The 18,620-nt window shown below is 48.1% G+C and overlaps 1 long non-coding RNA gene across 44 annotated transcripts in view; it reads left to right on the top strand.

Annotated features, from left to right (window-relative positions):
• The first annotated feature begins 1,705 nt into the window (after positions 1-1,705).
• LOC121274155 overlaps positions 1,706-18,620 on the top strand; it is a 125,645-nt gene continuing 108,730 nt past the window's right edge. For 35 of the 44 annotated variants that reach the window (XR_005942210.1, XR_005942184.1, XR_005942189.1 and 32 more), the window contains exons 1-8: positions 1,706-1,988; positions 6,575-6,636; positions 7,792-7,853; positions 9,000-9,061; positions 11,252-11,313; positions 13,159-13,220; positions 14,998-15,059; positions 16,967-17,154. This is a non-coding gene — a long non-coding RNA (uncharacterized LOC121274155). Of the gene's footprint in view, positions 1,989-6,574; positions 6,764-7,791; positions 7,854-8,999; positions 9,062-11,251; positions 11,314-13,158; positions 13,221-14,997; positions 15,186-16,966; positions 17,155-18,620 lie in introns of those variants that run through there. The other 9 variants (XR_005942179.1, XR_005942191.1, XR_005942190.1 and 6 more) reach the window with 8 other exon arrangements.

Genomic DNA, 18,620 nt, shown 5'->3' with positions numbered 1-18,620 from the left:
AAATGTAACATTATTATTCATGAATGACTTAGACAAAGAGTAATGTTTCTGAGTTTGTTAATGAAAGAAAAGTGGGTGGGAATACAAGCTGCGAGGAGGACACAAAGGGACTGCAAAGGTATAGAGGCACGGATTGGGCAACAAGGTGGCAGATGGAGTATAACTTGGGAAGTGTAAGGTTCTTCATTTTGGTCATCAGAATAGAAAAACTTATTTTTTTCTAAAGATGCGCAACTTATAAAAGAATGTTGAGAGACACTTGGGTGTACTCAAGGAATGTAGGTACAGCAAACAATTAGGAAAGTAAATGGCATGTTGGGCTTTATTACAAGGGGATTGTATTACAGGAATAAAGAAGTCTTTCTACAGCTGTACAGGGTTTTGGTGAGACCACGCCTGGAGCACTATGTGCAGTTTTGGTCTCCATATCTAAGGAAGGATATACTTGCATTGTAGGTGATACAGCAAAGGTTCACTAGATTGTTCTCTGGGAGAAGAAGGTTGTCCTATGATGAGAGACTGAATATATTGTGTCTATATTCTTTGGAGTTTAGAGGAATGAGTGATGATCTGATTGAAACCTACAGGATTCTGAAGGGACGAAAACATGAATACAAAAATACCTAGAAAAACTCAGCAGGTCTGACAGCATCAGCGGAGAGGGGTACAGTTGACGCTTCGAGTCCATATGATCCTTCATCAGAACTAAAAAATATATAAATGAGATGAAATATAAGCTGGTAGAGGGGGCTGGGAGAGACAGGTAGAGCTCGATAGGGGGCCAGTGATCGGTGGAGGCCAAGAGACTGCCAAAGATGTCATAGACAAAAGGACAAAGGGGTGTTAACGGTGGTGATATTATCTAAAGGATGTGCTAATGGGGACATTAAGGGTAGCAAGCAGGACAAGCTAGTGGCAGATGGCCCTAGTGGGGGTGGAGTGAGATGGGGGGGGGGGCGGGGGGGAGGGGATTTTGAAGGTGTTTGACTGGGTGGGCGCTGAGAGATTGTTCCCCTCCCCGGCTGGGGATTCTAAAGCACGGGGGCAGTCTCAGGATAGAGGGCTGATCATTTAGGGCATGGGAGTCACTGACTGGGCCCAGTATTTATTGCCCATCCCTTATTGCCCCTTGAGAAGGTGGTGGTGAGCTGCCTCCTTGAACTGCTGCAGTCCATCTGGTGTAGGCACACCCACAGTGCTGTTAGGGAGGGAGTTCCAGAATTTTGACCCAGCGACAGTGAAGGAACGGTGATATATTTCCAAGTCAGGATGGTGAGTGACTTGGAGGGGAACTTGAGTTGAAGCCGAAGATCAGTCATGATGGTATTGAATAGCGGAGTGGGCTCAAGGGTCATTTACTGTGTTCTTAGAGCAGCAACAGGTCCTCTTACCAAAGAGCTTATTCACTTGGAGACTGCAGCTTCCATACATTCTTAATCCGAGAAACTGCAAATAAACATCCATTCTGTTGATTCTACATGACCAAGATGGCGGCAGCGAGGCCGGGGGGTGGGGGGGGGGGGGGGGGGGGGGGGCGCGCGGCGGGGGATGTCGACCCTCTCCGGAAATTCCCGAAGTCTCGCCCCGGGGCAGGTCGACCGTCTCCGGAAACTCCCGAAGTCTCTACCAGAGGGTCGACCGCCTCCGGAAACTGCGTGCGCATTCCTTAAGCCACACCCCTTTCAGTCTCTCGCTCTTTCTCTCTCTCTCGGCGGCGGCGCTAAGATGGCGGGTGTGCATTTGTGCGAGTGTCTTGACTGTCCTTCTGAATCCATCGCCATCCTCCATCCCAGAGTCTCAGAGCAAGCAGCAGAGAGTTGGATGCGACTGCCACGACTCCGTTCCGTAAGGCCTCACCAAGATGTGGCTGAAAAATATTTGTGTTTAGAAACCTTTAGCTGAACTGATGGTGTGCTTTCTCTTCCTGTTCAGGGAGGGGGGTTTTGTGCAGGAGGATGGATGGCAGCAGAACCAGTTTTAAAAAAAAGGTTTGGATCTGAATTCATACTGGCTTTTAAAAGTGCAACATCTCTGAGCTGCTCACCTGATTAAGTTGATGTACTTTTATCCAATGCATGTTTTGTTGTGTTTGCACGTTTCTGTATCTGAACCTGAGATCACTCATTTGTCCACTCAAACCATCATCATCATTTTAGACACAATCAGCAAATGATCCTCCCCCCCACCTCCCCCAAAGTAGGGGTTATTCTGATGTTAAATGGTAAACCAGGTTGCAATGAATGAGATTCTGGAGGGAAGGTTGGTGGTAGAAAATTAGTGACACAGGACGGGGTCACTCGGCCCATCCTTTCTTTACTAGTCGTAAACGAGTGAACCAGTTTAGTCCCACCTTCCAGCACGAGATTCCAGCACCTCCAGGCCGATGTCCCGAGGAACAAAAACAAAAATTGCTGGGAAAACCTCAGCGGGTCTGACAGCGTCTGTGGAAAGACAGGGTTCATGTTTCCAGCCCGCGAGACTCCTCTCCAGAACCAAAGGGAAGGAGGAACGTGGTGAAATATATTCTCTTTAAGGGGGTGGGGCAGGGCAAGCTGGATCGAGGGGCCAGTGATTGGTGGAGGCTAAGGAGAGATGGCAAAAGATGTCATAAGCAAAAGGTGGAAGGGGTGTTAATGGTGGTGATATTGGAGAAAGGAGGTGCTAATGGTGACAGTAAGAGTAAGAATGAGCAGCAGATGGCCCTAGTTGGGGGGAGGGGGAGGGGACAGTGTGGGGATAAAAGATGGAAATTGGCTAAAAGATGAGGATAAAACTGAATGGAAATAAGTTTGAAAATTAATAGAAATAGGTGGGGAAAAATGTGTATATATAAAAATTTAAAAATAAATATTTGGAAAAAAAGGGGTGAGCATGGAGGAGAGAGCTCATGATCTGAAGTTGTTGAACTCAATATTCAGTCCGGAAGGCTGTAAAGTACCTAGTCGGAAGATGAGGTGCTGTTCCTCTAGTTTGTGTTGAGCTTCACTGGAACAATGCAGCAGGCCAAGGATGGACATGTGGGCATAAGAGCAGGGTGGAGTGTTGAAATGGCAAGCGACAGGGAGGTCTGGGTCATGCTTGCGGACAGACTGAAGGTGTGATGAAGTGTGTCCCGGAGGGAATGATTCCTACGGAATGCTGACGGGGGTGAGGGGGGCGGTGTGGGTGAAGGGAAGATGTGTTTGGTGGTGGCCTCGTGCTAGAGTTGGCGGAGTATGATCCTTTGAATGCGGAGGCTGGTGGGGTGAAAAGTGAGGACAAGGGGGATCCTATCATGGTTCTGGGAGGGAGATGAAGGTGTGAGGGCAGAGGTGCGGGAGATGGGTAGGACGATTTTTGATCAGGGATTCTGCCTCGGCTACCCTTTCAGGCAGTATGTTCCAAAGTGCCCACCACCCTCTGGGGAAAAATATTCTCCCCAACTCCCCTCTTATCCTCCCAGTAATTAATTTAAATCTCTGGTTATTGACCTTTCTGCTCATAGAAGGGCAGATTGGAGACCAAAAGGGGTGACATGTAGTGGGAGAGAGGGCATGGCTGAGATTAGGGCTAGGTTGTCTATACCAAGAAAAAAGACGATGCCAATGCTGTGAAAGAGGAGGCAATTGAGACAGTGGATGGGTTAAAACTTGATAAAGAGGAAAGACTGGCTGTAATTGGGATAAGTCACCAGGACTGAAGGGAATATTGAGGCAAGTTGCCGAGGCATTGGTCATAAGTCTTCCAAGCTTAGAAACGGGTGTTGCCAGAGGACTGGAGGATTGCATCCTTGATCAAAAAAAGGGCCCATAGATAAGCCCAGCAACTACAGGCCGTCAGTTTAACTTCAGTGCTGGGGAATCTTCTAGAATCACTGACTTGGACAAAATTATGTCACTTGGGCAAATATGGATTAATTACACCACATGGACTGCAGTGGTTCAAGAAGGCAGTTGAACACCACCACCTCAATTGAAGTTAGGGAGGGGCAATAAATGCCAGCGTTGCCCTTGTCTCTTGAATAAGAAAGTCAGCACGGATTTCTTTAGGGCAGAACATGTTTGTCTAATTTTGCGATAACAGAGGGTTGATGAGGGGAATGTTGTTGATGTGGTGTACATGGAATTCCAAAATGTGTTAGATAAAGTGCCTCTAACAGGCTTCTCAGCAAAGTTGAAGACTCTGGAATCAAAGTAGCAAAATGGATACAGAATTGGCTGAGTGTCAGTTGGAGAGTAGTGGTTAATGGGTATTTTTTGGGCTGGAGGAAGGTTTGTGGTGGAGTTCCCCAGGGGTCAGTGTTGGGACCCTCGCTCTTCCTGATATATATTAATGACCTTGACCTTGGTGTACAGGCAATAATTTCAAAATTTACCGATGACACAAAGTTTGGAAGCATTGTAAACTGTGAAGACAGTGTAGAACTTCAATACGACACAAGAAGGTGGAGTGGGCGGACAGTTGGCAGATGAAATCTAATACAATGAAGTGTGAGGTGATTTATTTTGGTCAGAAAAATGCAGAGAGACAATATAAAATAAATTGTACAATTCTAAAGGGGGTGCTGGAGCAGAGGGACCTGGGTGTATAGATGTACAAATCATTGAAGGTGACAGGACAAGTGGAGAGTGCATTTAACAAGGCATTCAGTATTCTGGCCTTTATCAATAGAGGAGCAAGGAGGTTATGATGTGACTTTATAAAACACTGGTTGAGTTTGAACTGGTGTGTCTTGGGCACCAAATGTAAGGAAGGATGTGATGGCTTTACAGTACAGAAATGATTCATGAGACTAACATAGAAAATAGGAGCAGGAGGAGGCCATTCGGTCCTTTGAGCCTGCCCTGCCATTCAATATGATCATGGCTGATCCTCTATCTCAACACAGTACTCCCGTTCTCTCCCTATACCCCTTGGTGCCTCTCGAGTCCAGAAATCTATCTATTTCCTCCTTCAATATATTCAGTGACTTGGTCTCCACAGCCTCTGTGGTAGAGAATTCAATCGGTTCACAACCCTCTGAGTGAAGAAATTTCACCTCACCTCAGTCCTAAATGGACTACCCCGTATCCTGAGACTGTGACCCCTTGTTCTACACCCCGTAGCCAGAGGAAACCTCATCCCTGCATCCAGTCTGTCCATCCCTGTCAGAAATGTATACGTTTCAATGAGATCCCCTCTCATTCTTCTAAACTCCAGTGAATACAGACCTAGTCAGCCCAATCTCTACTCATACCACAATCCTGCCATCCCAGGAATCAGTCTGGTGAACCTTTGCTTCACTCCCTCTATGGCAAGAAAATCCTTTCTTAGGTAAGGAGACTAAAACTGCTCACAATACATCAGGTGGGGTCTCAGCAAGGCCCTGTACAGCTGCAGTTAGACATACTTGCTCCTGTACTCAAGTCCTCTCACAATGAAGGCCAACGTACCATTTACCTTCTTAACTGCTTGCTGCACCTGCATGCTTGCTCTCACTGACTGGTGTACAAGGACACCCAGGTCCCTTTGTACAAGAACATTTCCCAATCTATCACAATTTAAATAAGACTGTCATTATGTTTTTCCTTATCCTTATTTCACACTTATCCACATGATACTACATCTGCCATGAATTTGCCCACTCACTCAATTTGCCTAAATCACCTTGAAACCTCTTAACATCCTCCTCACCTCTCGCATTCCCACCAAGTTTCATGTTGTCAGCTATTTTGGAAATATTACATTTGGGATGAAGTGAATTCAGTTACGTCGGTAGATTGAGAAGCCAAGGCAGCCCTTGGAGAAGAGAAGGTTGAGAGGAGATTTGACAGAGATGTTGAAAATCATGAGGGATCTGGACAAAGTAGATAGGGAGGAACTTCCCATTAGTGGAAGGATCGAGAACCAGAGGGCACAGGTTTAAAGTAATGGCGAAAGAAGCAATGGAGACATGAGAAACTTTTTCACACAGCGAGTGGTTAGGATCTGGAATGCATTGTCTGAGAGTGTGGTGGAGACAGGGTCAATCGAGGCTTTTTAAAGGGAATTGGATTATTTGAACAGAGAATTTTACCAGGGCTGCAGGTCAAAGGTGGGTGAGTAGTACAAGATGGGTTTCAAGATTACACGGTGCCTCGATAAAAAGCACCTTTCTCTCTGCGTCTCTTCCCAATCAGCCCTGCACCTCTTAACCACCATATTCCCTGACTGACTTAAATTCCTGTCTGGGAGTGTTTGATGGGGACAGTGTAGAGGGAGCTTTACTCTGTATCTAACCCCATGCTGTGCCTGTCTCAGGAGTGTTTGGTGGGGACAGTGTAGACGGAGCTTTACCCTGTATCTAGCCCCGTGTTGTACCAGTCCTGGGAGTGTTTGATGGGGACAGTGTAGAGGGAGCTTTAGCCTGTATCTCACCCTGTGCTGTACCTGTCCTGGGAGTGTTTGATGGGGACAGTGCAGAGGGAGCTTAAGCCTGTATCTCACCCTGTGCTGTACCTGTTGTGAGTGAATAGCTTCATACAATTGCAAATTTTTTTACCTCTGGTCCTTGCACCTGACCAACCTGAATTGTTTTCATCTTTGTAACTCAGCATTTTCTCTGATTATGTTGCAGATTGGAATCTGAAACTGACTCGTGCAATGAGCACTAATCCTGACAGCATCACAGTGTCACAGGTACGATTCTTACCTTGTGTTCAGTCTGACCAAGAGCTCGTCGCCACCGTGCCTGCTGTTGCCCCATGAGCATGTATGGCCAATGAGTGTGGCTCAAGAGGAACACACAAGCCCAGGCTAGGAAGCAGTAAGTGTCTGACCTGTGACCCTGCTGTGCTGAATCTAACTGGGACAAGTTCTGTACTTTCCCCTGGTGGATGGTGATGGTTAGGAGTGAGGAGGAGGGGACTCAGTGCTCACTGTTCCGGTGTGGGGGAAATGGCCGGAGAGTTTCTGTGAGAATGTTTGGCCAGCTGTTGGACATCAACAGTTTAAAGCAGATCACGTTTTGAACCTCGTGGATTCTGTAATCCATTTGGAGACTCTGAGTAACCTCCACCATTGAGAGCCTGACTTGACATTGAAACCGATACAGAGAAGGGACAGGATTCTGTAGCTTTGTGAGTGGCTCTGAGCTGTCAGGAGCTGGGTTTAAACCCAGTTCTGTCTGCTGGGAGTAGTGGAGGAGACAGAGGCCGATGTCTGTTCATTGTAAGTCAGAAATAAAAGCTGTTGGACAGTGACAAAATCTCCTGGAGCCCTTGTCCCACCGCACAGCCTGTCTGAAATGGTGGATCTCGTGCAGAGGCTACAGGCCCATTGGTTTGAGTAATTACATCTCGCATTGTCATGGAATAGGCTGTTGTATTAATTTGGGAATTAGATGCACTGAAATTGAGGAGAGAGCTTTATCCTGTATCTTCTCCTGTAATGTACCTGTCCTGGGAGTGTTTGATGGGGACAGTGCAGAGGGAGCTTTAGTCTGTATCTAACCTCGTGCTGTACTGCACCTATCCTAGGAAAGTTTGATGGGGGCAGTGTAGAGTGAGCTTTAGCCTGTATCTCACCCTGTGCTGTACCTGTCCTGGGAGTGTTTGATGGGGACAGTGTAGAGGGAGCTTTGGTCTGTATCTAACGCCGTGCTGTAGCTGTCCTGGGAGTGTTTGGTGGGGACAGTGCAGAGGGAGCTTTAACCTGTATCTCACCCTGTGCTGTACCTGTCTTGAGTGAATGGCTTCATACAATTGCAAATCTTTTTACCTGTGGCCCTTGCACCTGACCAACCTGAATTGTGTTCATCTTTTTAACTCAGCATTTTCTCTGATTATGTTGCAGATTGGAAACTGAAACTGACTCGTGCAATGAGCACTAATCCTGACAGCATCGCAGTGTCACAGGTACGATTCTTACCTTGTGTTCAGTCTGACCAAGAGCTCGTCGCCACCGTGCCTGCTCTTGCCCCATGAGCATGTATGGCCAATGAGTGTGGCTCAAGAGGAACACACAAGCCCAGGCTAGGAAGCAGTAAGTGTCTGACCTGTGACCCTGCTGTGCCGTATCTAACTGGGACAAGTTCTGTACTTTCCCCTGGTGGATGGTGATGGTTAGGAGTGAGGAGGAGGGGACTTTGCTCACTGTTACGGTGTGGGGGAAATGGCCGGAGAGTTTCTGTGAGAATGTTTGGCCAGCTGTTGGACATCAACAGTTTAAAGCAGATCACGTTTTGAACCTCGTGGATTCTGTAATCCATTGGGAGACTGAGTAACCTCCTCCATTGAGAGCCTGACTTGACATTGAAACCGATACAGAGAAGGGACAGGATTCTGTAGCTTTGTGAGTGGCTGTGAGCTGTCAGGAGCTGGGTTTAAACCCAGTTCTGTCTGCTGGGAGTAGTGGAGGAGACAGAGGCTGATGTCTGTTCATTGTAAGTCAGAAATAAAAGCTGCTAGACAGTGACAAAATCTCCTGGAGCCCTTGTCCCACCGCACAGCCTGTCTGAAATGGTGGATCTCGTGCAGAGGCTACAGGCCCATTGGTTTGAGTAATTACATCTCGCATTGCCATGGAATAAGCTGTTGTATTAATTTGGGAATTAGATGCACTGAAATTGAGGAGAGAGCTTTATCCTGTATCTTCTCCTGTAATGTACCTGTCTTGGGAGTTTTTGATGGGTACAGTGTTGAGGGAGATTTTCTGTGTATCTACCCCTGTGGTATAACTGTCCTGTGAGTGTTTGATGGGGACAGTACAGAGGGAGCTTTAGTCTGTATCTAACTCCGTGCTGTACCTGTCCTGGTTGTGTTTGATGGGGTCAGTGTAGAGGGAGCTCTTGTCTCTATCTAACCCCGTGCTGTACCTATCCTAGGAGTTTTTGATGGGGACAGTGCAGAGGGAGCTTTAGCCTGTATCTCACCCTGTGCTGTACCTGTCGTGAGTGAATAGCTTCATACAATTGCAAATCTTTTTACCTCTTTCCCTTACACCTGACCAACCTGAATTGTGTTCATCTTTCTAACTCAGCTTTTTCTCTGATTATGTTGCAGACTGGAATCTGAAACTGACTCGTGCAATGAGCACTAATCCTGACGGCATCGCAGTGTCACAGGTACGATTCTTACCTTGTGTTCAGTCTGACCAAGAGCTCGTCGCCACCGTGTCTGCTCTTGCCCCATGAGCATGTATGGCCAATGAGTGTGGCTCAAGAGGAACATATAAGCCCAGGCTATGAAGCAGTAAGTGTCTGACCTGTGACCCTGCTGTGCCGTATTTAACTGGGACAAGTTCTGCATTTTCCCCTGGTGGATGGTGATGGTTAGGAGTGAGGAGGAGGGGACTCAGTGCTCACTGTTACGGTGTGGGGGAAATGGCCAGAGTGTTTCTGTGAGAATGTTTGGCCAGCTGTTGGACATCATCTGTTTAAAGCCGGTCACGTTTTGAACCTCGTTGATTCTGAAATCCATTGGGAGACTCTGAGTAACATCCTCCATCGAGAGCCTGACTTCATATTGAAACCGTTACAGAGAAGGGACAGGATTCTGTAGCTTGGTCAGTGGCTCTGACCTGTCAGGAGCTGGGTTTAAACCCAGTTCTGTCTGCTGGGAGTAGTGGAGGAGACAGAGGCCGGTGTCTGTTCATTGTAAGTCAGAAATAAAAGCTGCTGAACAGTGACAAAATCTCCGGGAGCCCTTGTCCCACCACACATCCTGTCCGAAATGGTGGATCTCGTGCAGAGGCTACAGGCCCATTGGTTTGAGTAATTACATCTCACATTGCCATTGAATAGGCTGTTGTATTCATTTGGGAATTAGATGCATTGAAATGGAGGAGAGAGCTTTACCCTGTATCTTCTCCTGTAATGTACCTGTCTTGGGAGTTTTTGATGGGTAAAGTGTTGATTGAGATTTTCTGTGTATCTACCCCTGTGGTGTAACTGTCCCGTGAGTGTTTGATGGAGACAGTGTAGAGGGAGCTTTAGTCTGTATCTAACCCTCTGCTGTACCTGTCCTGTGAGTGTTTGATGGGGACAGTGTCGAGGGAGCTTTTGTCTGTATTTAACTCCGTGCTGAACCTGTCCTGGTTGTGTTCGATGGGGACAGTGTAGAGGGATCTATACTCTGTATCTAACCACGTGCCATAGCTGTCCTGGGAGTGTTTGATGGGGACAGTGCAGAATGAGCTTTAGTCTGTATCTAACCCTGTGCTGTACTTGTTCTGGTAGTGTTTGATGGGGACAGTGTAGAGGGAGCTTGACTCTGTAGGTAACCCCGTGCTGTACCTGTCCTGGGAGTGTTTGACGGGGGCAGTGTAGGAGGAGCTTTAATCTGTATTTAACTCCGTGCTGTACCAGTCCTGGGAATGTTTGATGGGGACAGTGTAGAGGGAGCTTTAGCCTGTATCTCACCCTGTGCTCTAGCTGTCCTAGGAGTGTTTGATGGGGACGGTGCAGAGTGAGCTTTAGCCTGTATCTCACCCTATGCTGTAGCTGTCCTAGGAGTGTTTGATGGCGATGGTGTAGAGGGAGCTTTACTCTGTATCTAACCCCGTGCTTCAGCTGTCCTGGGAGTGTTTGATGTTCACAGTGCAGAGAGTGCTTTAGTCTATATCTAAGCCCATGCTGTACCTGTCCTGGGAGTGTTTGATGGGGACAGTGTAGAGGGAGCTTTAGTCTGTATCAAGGCCCATGCTGTACCTCTCCAGGGAGTGTTTGATGGAGACAGTGTAGAGGGAGCTTTAGTTTGCATCTAACCCCGTGCTGTAGCTGTCCTTGGAGTGTTTGATGGGGACAGTGCAGAGGGAGCTTTAGTCTGTATCTAACCCTCTGCCTTACCTGTCCTGTGACTGTTTGATGGGGTCAGTGTAGCGGGAGCTTTACTCTGTATCTAACCTCGTGCTGTACTGCACCTATCCTAGGAGAGTTTGATGGGGACAGTGTAGAAGGAGCTTTAGCCTGTATCTCACACTGTGCTCTACCTGTCCTGAGAGTGTTTGATCGGGACAGTGTAGACGGAGCTTTAGTCTGTATCTAACCCCGTGCTGTAGCTGTCCTGGGAGTGTTTGATGGGGACAATGTAGAGGGAGCTTTACTCTGTATCTAACCCCATTCTGTACCTGCCCTGGGAGTGTTTGATGGGGACAGTGCAGAGGGAGCTTTAGCCTGTATCTCACCCTGTGCTGTAACTGTCGTGAGTGAATGGCTTCATACAATTGCGAATCGTTTTGCCTCTAGTCCTTGCACCTGACCAACCTGAATTGTGTTCATCTTTGTAACTCAGCATTTTCTCTGATTGTGTTGCAGACTGGAATCTGAAACTGACTCGTGCAATGAGCACTAATCCTGACAGCATCGCAGTTTCACAGGTAAGATTCTTACCTTGTGTTCAGTCTGACCAAGAGCTCGTCGCCACCGTGCCTGCTGTTGCCCCATGAGCGTATATGGCCAATGAGTGTGGCTCAAGAGGAACACACAAGCCCAGGCTAGGAAGCAGTAAGTGTCTGACCTGTGACCCTGCTGTGCCGTATCTAACTGGGACAAGTTCTGTACTTTCCCCTGGTGGATTGTGAAGGTTAGGAGTGAGGAGGAGGGGACTCAGTGCTCACTGTTACGGTGTGGGGGAAATGGCCGGATAGTTTCTGTGAGAATGTTTGGCCAGCTGTTCGACGTCAACAGTTTAAAGCAGGTCACGTTTTGAACCTCGTGGATTCTGTAATCCATTGGGAGACTCTGAGTAACGTCCACCATTGAGAGCCTGACTTGACATTGAAACCGATACAGAGAAGGGACAGGATTCTATAGCTTTGTGAGTGGCTCTGAGCTGTCAGGAGCTGGGTTTAAACCCAGTTCTGTCTGCTGGGAGTAGTGGAGGAGACAGAGGCCGATGTCTGTTCATTGTAAGTCAGAAATAAAAGCTGCTGGACAGTGACAAAATCTCCTGGAGCCCTTGTCCCACCACACAGCCTGTCCGAAATGGTGGATCTCGTGCAGAGGCTACAGGCCCATTGGTTTGAGTAATTACATCTCGCATTGCCATGGAATAAGCTGTTGTATTAATTTGGGAATTAGATGCACTGAAATTGAGGAGAGAGCTTTATTCTGTATCTACTCCTGTAATGTTACAGCCTTGGGAGTGTTTGATGGGTACAGTGTTGAGGGAGATTTACTGTGTATCTACCCCTGTGGTGTAACTGTCCTGTGAGTGTTTGATGGAGACAGTGCAGAGGGAGCTTGACTCTGTCTGTAACCCCGTGCTGTAGCTGTCCTGTGAGTGTTTGATGGGTACAGTGCAGAATGAGCTTTAGTCTTTATCTAACCCCGTGCTGTACCTATCGTGGGAGTGTTTGATCGGGGTGGTGTAGGAGGAGCTTTAATCTGTATGTAACCCCGTGCAGTACCTGTCCTGAGAGTGTTTGATGGGGTCATTGTAGAGGGAGCTTTAGTCTGTATCTAACACCGTGCTGTCGCTGTCCTGGGAGTGTTTGATGGGGACAGTGCAGAGTGAGTTTTAGTCTATATCTAATCCCATTCTGTACCTGTCTTGTGAGTGTTTGATGGAGACAGTGTAGAAGGAGCTTTAATCTTTATTTAAGCCCATGCTGTACCTGTCCTGGGAGTGTTTGATATGGACAGTGTAGAGGGAGCTTTAGCCTGTATCTAAGCCCATGCCGTACCTGTCCTGGGAGTGTTTGATGGGGACAGTGCAGAGGGAGCTTTAGTCTGTATCTCACCTTGTGCTGTACCTGTCCTGGGAGTGTTTGATGGGGACACTGCAGAGGGAGCTTTAGCCTGTATCTAACCCTCTGCCTTACCTGTCCTGTGAGTGTTTGATGGGGACAGTGTAGCGGGAGCTTTACTCTGTATCTAACCTCGTGCTGTACTGCACCTATCCGAGGAGAGTTTGATGGGGACAGTGCAGAAGGTGCTTTAGCCTGTATCTCACCCTGTGCTGTACCTGTCCTGGGAGTGTTTGATATGGACAGTGTAGAGGGAGCTTTACTCTGTATCTAACCCCATGCTGTACTTGTCCTGGGAGTGTTTGATGGGGACAGTGCAGAGGGAGCTTTAGCCTGTATCTCACCCTGTGCTGTACCTGTCTTGAGTGAATGGCTTTATACAATTGCAAATCTTTTTATCTCTGGCCCTTGCACCTGACCAACCTGAATTGTGTTCATCTTTGTGACTCAGCATTTTCTCTGATTATGTTGCAGTTTGGAAACTGAAACTGACTCGTGCATTGAGCACTAATACTGACAGCATCGCAGTGTCACAGGTACGATTCTTACCTTGTGTTCAGTCTGACCAAGAGCTCGTCGCCACCGTGCCTGCTCTTGCCCCATGAGCATGTATGGCCAATGAGTGTGGCTCAAGAGGAACACACAAGTGCAGGCCAGGAAGCAGTAAGTGTCTGACCTGTGACCCTGCTGTGCCGTATCTAACTGGGACACGTTCTCTACTTTTCCCCTGGTGGATGGTGATGGTTAGGAGTGAGGTAGAGGGGACTCAGTGCTCACTGTTCCGGTGTGGGGGAAATGGCCGGAGAGTTTCTGTGAGAATGTTTGGCCAGCTGTTGGACATCAACAGTTTAAAGCAGATCACGTTTTGAACCTCGTGGATTCTGTAATCCATTGGGAGACTCTGAGTAACCTCCGCCATTGAGAGCCTGACTTGACATTGAAACCGATACAGAGAAGGGACAGGATTCTGTAGATTTGTGAGTGGCTGTGAGCTGTCAGGAGCTGGGTTTAAACCCAGTTCTGTCTGCTGGGAGTAGTGGAGGAGACAGAGGCCGATGTCTGTTCATTGTAAGTCAGAAATAAAAGCTGCTGTACAGTGACAAAATCTCCTGGAGCCCTTGTCCCACCACACAGCCTGTCTGAAATGGTGGATCTCGTGCAGAGGCTACAGGCCCATTGGTTTGAGTAATTACGTCTCGCATTGCCATGCTACAGGCTGTTGTATTAATTTGGGAATTAGATGCACTGAAATTGAGGAGAGAGCTTTATCCTGTATCTTCTCCTGTAATGTACCTGTCTTGGGAGTTTTTGATGGGTACAGTGTTGGGGGAGATTTACTGTGTATCTACCCCTGTGGTGTACCTCTCCTGTGAGTGTTTGATGGAGACAGTGTAGAGGGAGCTTTAGTCTGTATCTAACCCTCTGCTGTACCTGTCCTGTGAGTGTTTGATGGGGACAGTGTCGAGGGAGCTTTTGTCTGTATTTAACTCCGTGCTGAACCTGTCCTGGTTGTGTTCGATGGGGACAGTGTAGAGGGATCTATACTCTGTATCTAACCACGTGCCATAGCTGTCCTGGGAGTGTTTGATGGGGACAGTGCAGAATGAGCTTTAGTCTGTATCTAACCCTGTGCTGTACTTGTTCTGGTAGTGTTTGATGGGGACAGTGTAGAGGGCGCTTGACTCTGTAGGTAACCCCGTGCTTCAGCTGTCCTGGGAGTGTTTGATGTTCACAGTGCAGAGAGTGCTTTAGTCTATATCTAAGCCCATGCTGTACCTGTCCTGGGAGTGTTTGATGGGGAAGGTGTAGAGGGAGCGTTACTCTGTATCTAACCTCGTGCTGTACTGCACCTATCCTAGGAGTCTTTGATGGGGACAGTGTAGAAGGAGCTTTAGCCTGTACCTCACCTTGTGCTCTACCTGTCCTGGGAGTGTTTGATCGGGACAGTGTAGACGGAGCTTTAGTCTGTATCTAACCCCATTCTGTACCTGTCCTGGGAGTGTTTGATGGAGACAGTGTAGAAGGAGCTTTAATGTGTATTTAAGCCCATGCTGTACCTGTCCTGGGAGTGTTTGATATGCACAGTGTAGAGGGAGCTTTAGCCTGTATCTAAGCCCATGCCGTACCTGTCCTGGGAGTGTTTGATGGGGACAGTGCAGAGGGAGCTTTAGCCTGTATCTCACCCTGTGCTGTACCTGTCGGGAGTGAATAGCTTCATACAATTGCAAACCTTTTTCCCTCTGGCCCTTGCACCTGACCAACCTGAATTGTGTTCATCTTTGTAACTCAGCATTTTCTCTGATTATGTTGCAGATTGGAAACTGAAACTGACTCGTGCAATGAGCACTAATCCTGACAGCATCGCAGTGTCACAGGTACGATTCTTACCTTGTGTTCAGTCTGACCAAGAGCTCGTCGCCACCGTGCCTGCTCTTGCCCCATGAGCATGTATGGCCAATGATGTGGCTCAAGAAGAACACACAAGCCCAGGCTAGGAAGCAGTAAGTGTCTGACCTGTGACCCTCCTGTGCCGTATCTTACTGGGACACGTTCTCTACTTTTCCCCTGGTGGATGGTGATGGTTAGGAGTGAGGAGGAGGGGACTCAGTGCTCACTGTTCCGGTGTGGGGGAAATGGCCGGAGAGTTTCTGTGAGAATGTTTGGCCAGCTGTTGGACATCAACAGTTTAAAGCAGATCACGTTTTGAACCTCGTGGATTCTGTAATCCATTGGGAGACTCTGAGTAACGTCCGCCATTGAGAGCCTGACTTGACATTGAAACCGATACAGAGAAGGGACAGGATTCTGTAGCTTTGTGAGTGGCTGTGAGCTGTCAGGAGCTGGGTTTAAACCCAGTTCTGTCTGCTGGGAGTAGTGGAGGAGACAGAGGCCGATGTCTGTTCATTGTTAGTCAGAAATAAAAGCTACTGGACAGTGACAAAATCTCCTGGAGCCCTTGTCCCACCACACAGCCTGTCTGAAATGGTGGATCTCGTGCAGAGGCTACAGGCCCATTGGTTTGAGTAATTACATCTCGCATTGCCATGTAATAAGCTGTTGTATTAATTTGGGAATTAGATGCACTGAAATTGAGGAGAGAGCTTTATCCTGTATCTTCTCCTGTAATGTAGCTGCCTTGGGAGTTTTTGTTGGGTACAGTGTTGATTGAGATTTACTGTGTATCTACCCCTGTGGTATAACTGTCCTGTGCGTGTTTGATGGAGACAGTGTAGAGGGAGCTTTAGTCTGTATCTAAGCCCATGCTGTACCTGTCCTGGGAGTTTTCGATGGGGACAGTGTAGAGGGAGCTCTAGTCTGTATCTAACCCCGTGCTGTACCTCTCCTGGGAGTGTTTGATGGGGACAGTGTAGAGGGAGCTTTATCCTGTATCTCACCCTGTGATGCAGCTGTCCTAGGAGTGTTTGATGGGGACAGTGTAGAGGGAGCTTTATCCTGTATCTCACCCTGTGATGTAGCTGTCCTAGGAGTGTTTGATGGGGACATTGCAGGGGGAGCTTTAGCCTGTATCTCACCCTGTGCTCTATCTCTCCTAGGAGTGTTTGATGGTGACGGTGTAGAGGGAGCTTTACTCTATCTAACCCCGTGCTGTAGCTGTCCTGGGAGTGTTTGATGTGGACAGTGTAGAGGGAGCTTTAGTCTGTATCTAACCCCGTGCTTTTGCTGTGCTGGGATTGTTTGTAGGAGACAGTGTAAAGGGAGCTTTGCTCTGTATCTAACCCCGTACTGGCGCTGTCCTGGGAGTGTTTGATGGGGATAGTGGAGAGGGAGCTTTAGTCTGTATCTAACACCGTGCTGTCGCTGTCCTGGGAGTTTTTGATGGGGACAGTGTAGAGGGCGCTTTAGTCTGTATCTAAGCCCATGCTGTACCTCTCCTGGTAGTGTTTGATGGGGACAGTGTAGAGGGAGCTTTAGTCTGTATCTCAGCCCATGCTGTACATGTCCTGGGAGTGTTTGATGGGGACAGTGCAGAGAGAGCTTTAATCTGTATCTCAGCCCATTCTGTACCTGTCCTGGGAGTGTTTGATGGAGACAGTGTAGAGGGAGCTTTACTCAGTATCTAACCCCATGCTGTACTTGTCCTGGGAGTGTTTGATGGGGACAGTGCAGAGGGAGCTTTAGCCTGTATCTCACGCTGTGCTGTACCTGTCTTGAGTGAATGGCTTCATACAATTGCAAATCTTTTTACCTGTGGCCCTTGCACCTGACCAACCTGAATTGTGTTCATCTTTGTAACTCAGCATTTTCTCTGATTATGTTGCAGATTGGAAACTGAAACTGACTCGTGCAATGGGCACTAATCCTGACGGCATCGCAGTGTCACAGGTACGATTCTTACCTTGTGTTCAGTCTGACCAAGAGCTCGTCGCCACCGTGCCTGCTGTTGCCCCATGAGCATGTATGGCCAATGATGTGGCTCAAGAGGAACACACAAGCCCAGGCTAGGAAGCAGTAAGTGTCTGACCTGTGACCCTCCTGTGCCGTACCTAACTGGGACACGTTCTCTACTTTTCCCCTGGTGGATGGTGATGGTTAGGAGTGAGGAGGAGGGGACTCAGCGCTCATTGTTCCGGTGTGGGGGAAATGGCCGGAGAGTTTCTGTGAGAATGTTTGGCCAGCTGTTGGACATCAACAGTTTAAAGCAGATCACGTTTTGAACCTCGTGGATTCTGTAATCCATTTGGAGACTCTGAGTAACGTCCACCATTGAGAGCCTGACTTGACATTGAAACCGATACAGAGAAGGGACAGGATTCTATAGCTTTGTGAGTGGCTCTGAGCTGTCTGGAGCTGGGTTTAAACCCAGTTCTGTCTGCTGGGAGTAGTGGAGGAGACAGAGGCCGATGTCTGTTCATTGTAAGTCAGAAATAAAAGCTGCTGGACAGTGACAAAATCTCCTGGAGCCCTTGTCCCACGACACAGCCTGTCTGAAATGGTGGATCTCGTGCAGAGGCTACAGGCCCATTGGTTTGAGTAATTACATCTCGCATTGCCATGGAATAGGCTGTTGTATTAATTTGGGAATTAGATGCACTGAAATTGAGGAGAGAGCTTTATCCTGTATCTTCTCCTGTAATGTACCTGTCTTGGGAGTTTTTGTTGGGTACAATTTTGAGGGAGATTTACTGTGTATCTACCCCTGTGGTATAACTGTCCTGTGCGAGTTTGATGGAGACAGTGTAGAGGGAGCTTTAGTCTGTATCTAAGCCCATGCTGTACCTGTCCTGGGAGTGTTTCGATGGGGACAGTGTAGAGGGAGCTCTAGTCTGTATCTAACCCCGTGCTGTACCTCTCCTGGGAGTGTTTGATGGGGACCGTGTAGAGGGAGCTTTATCCTGTATCTCACCCTGTGATGTAGCTGTCCTAGGAGTGTTTGATGGGGACATTGCAGAGGGAGCTTTAGCCTGTATCTCACCCTGTGCTCTATCTCTCCTAGGAGTGTTTGATGGTGACGGTGTAGAGGGAGCTTTACTCTGTATCTAACCCCGTGCTGTAGCTGTCCTGGGAGTGTTTGATGTGGACAGTGTAGAGGGAGCTTTAGTCTGTATCTAACCCCGTGCTTTTGCTGTGCTGGGATTGTTTGTAGGAGACAGTGTAAAGGGAGCTTTGCTCTGTATCTAACCCCGTACTGGCGCTGTCCTGGGAGTGTTTGATGGGGATAGTGGAGAGGGAGCTTTAGTCTGTATCTAACACCGTGCTGTCGCTGTCCTGGGAGTTTTTGATGGGGACAGTGTAGAGGGCGCTTTAGTCTGTATCTAAGCCCATGCTGTACCTCTCCTGGTAGTGTTTGATGGGGACGGTGTAGAGGGAGCTTTAGTCTGTATCTCAGCCCATGCTGTACATGTCCTGGGAGTGTTTGATGGGGACAGTGCAGAGAGAGCTTTAGTCTGTATCTCAGCCCATTCTGTACCTGTCCT

This window comes from Carcharodon carcharias, assembly GCF_017639515.1.
Source record: "Carcharodon carcharias isolate sCarCar2 chromosome 33 unlocalized genomic scaffold, sCarCar2.pri SUPER_33_unloc_1, whole genome shotgun sequence".
Classification (NCBI taxonomy): Eukaryota; Metazoa; Chordata; class Chondrichthyes; order Lamniformes; family Lamnidae; genus Carcharodon; species Carcharodon carcharias.
Note: the sequence above shows the minus strand (reverse complement) of the source record. Positions and strands in the feature narration are given on the sequence as shown.